Source organism: Nuphar pumila, chromosome 13 (assembly GCF_984573655.1).
Source record: "Nuphar pumila chromosome 13, dmNupPumi1.hap1.1, whole genome shotgun sequence".
Lineage (NCBI taxonomy): Eukaryota > Viridiplantae > Streptophyta > Magnoliopsida > Nymphaeales > Nymphaeaceae > Nuphar > Nuphar pumila.
Genome location: NC_143261.1, coordinates 21799497 through 21801784, shown reverse-complemented (window position 1 = coordinate 21801784; position 2288 = coordinate 21799497).

Below are 2288 nucleotides of genomic sequence, written 5' to 3'. Positions count from 1 at the left end.
GGTTTTTAAAACCTGAATTTAAAACCTTTAAAAACCAATGGTTTAAAACTTAAATAAAATGGATTTTCAAAATTGTTTTTTACTCCTCTAAACCCCTAACCTAACCAAGACACTGACTAACCCTAGTCTAGCCCTGACTTACTCGAATATGGCGCCACCCTGAGTGGGCCCTACTTGAGTTTTTCAAAAAGCGATTTTAAAACTTGAAATTGAAGGAGTTTTCAAAAGGATTTTCAAAAGCAATCTTAAAATTAGAATTTTTGAAATGGCATAGGATTCTAACCAAGTCATAACTCCTCTAGATATGGTGCCAACTGAGTGGGCCCACATCGAAGTTTTGAAAAACTTGAAATAAATACTAAAAATGGCTTTGAAAAGGGGTTAAAATCAACAGTTGAAATTCAAAGTTTTGAAAATAGAGTTCTAAGCGAACTGGAACTTTGGGCTAGAGTCCTGGATTTTTAGGACTCTGTGATTTTGGTTTTTAAAAGCCAAATAAAGGAATTTTTGAAAAGATTTCATCGAAAATGGTGAAATAAGTCAGAAAATACAGTCAGGGTTAGACTTCTAACTCGATCAGAACTCTGAAATAGAGTCTTGGATTAACTGGACTCTACAAAATGACCTAAATTTTGAAAACAAATGGAAATAAATGAAAATGGAATAAAAACATACTTTAAAACAGACTCTTGACTGGACTAGGACTTCGGGACAGAGTCCTGATCGGACTGAAACTCTAGATTTTTTTGGTATTTTCTGAAAAACAAATGAAAGAACTTGTCAAAACAGTGAAAACAATAAAAAATATTAAAATAAAACAGAGTTTTGATTCAACTGAGACTCTAAGGACAGAGTCCTGATTGAACTAGGACTCTCAGATTTTTGGATTTTCTGAGAAAACAAATGAGAGAATTTTGAAAAACAGTTAAAAACAGGATGAAATTGAATTTTGGTTCAGAGTCCTGATCTGATTAGGACTCTAAGAAAGAGTCCTGATTCGACCAGAACTCTAAGAATTTTGGTTTTCTGATGAGCAAATGATGAAATTTGGGCAAAGCTTTTGAAAACCAGTGAAAATGAAGTGAGAAAATCAATTTTGGATAGAGTCCTGCTTCGATCAGGACTTTGGGGTAGAGTCCTGATTTGGTCAGAACTCTGAGATAAAATCTCAGAATTTTGAAATTCTTTGATAAAAGTATAATAGTTTTGGTAGATTGAAAGATTTCTGAAAGATTTTCTCAAAATTGAAATCAGGATCAGAGTCCTGATCCAACTAGGACTCTCTGAACAGAGTCCTGTTTTAACTGAAACTCTCAATTTCTGACTCATTTTGAAAGATTTTGAAAGATTTGATTGAAAATGGATAAAAATAGCTGTAAAAGATTAGAGTCCCAATCCAATTGAAACTCTGAAGAAGAGTCCTGATCCGACTAGACTCTTGAAGAAGAGTCCTGATCCAACCAGGACTCTGAGATTTTGGCCAAAACAAAAGATTTTAAAAGGTTTTCTTCAAAGACAGGTAAAAAGGTAGTGAAAAGTAGAGTTTGGATCTGACTAAGACTCTGGAAAAAGAGTCCTGATCCAACTAGGACTCTAAAATTTTTGAGATTTTTTGATAAGTAAAGGAATCCAGAAGCGACACCACCTAAATGGGTCTCATCTGAGAATTAAAATCAATTAAAATTGAGTTTGAAATGAATCCAGATTGTTTTCTGAGAAAATATTTCGAAATATAAAGTTCTGGGGTTGGAAAATGACAGAATGCTGATTAAAAACCCAGGGTTTAAAATCGATTTTGAAAGAAAAAGTTTTAAAACCCGAATCTGGATTAAATATTTTGAAAATAGAAGTACTAGATCTCGAAAATGAGATGTGATGATATGCAATGCTATGCAATGCGATGAAATGGTATGCATAATGCATGCAATGATATGCAATGACATGTGAAATGGATGAACACTGGATGAGGTGAAAATTTGGGGTGTTTACAAATGCCCCACTTTGCTGCTAAGCCGGTTAGAGGCCGAGCTTAGTGGCAAAGAAAAACACACCAAATTCAGACTATAAAAATGCCCCAGTTAGATGAATTTGACTGAGTATGAAAGAATTAGTTCAAATGATGGTGGTAGATATAGCATAAAGAATAAAGAAGAAGATTCACCTCATCGAAATGAGGCTCAGGCTTAGCCCTTAACCTGGATGGGACGACAAATGAAATACCTCATCAGAATGAGGCTCAGGTTTAACCCCTTGACTTGAAAGGGGACAATACCTTGTGGAAAAACGAG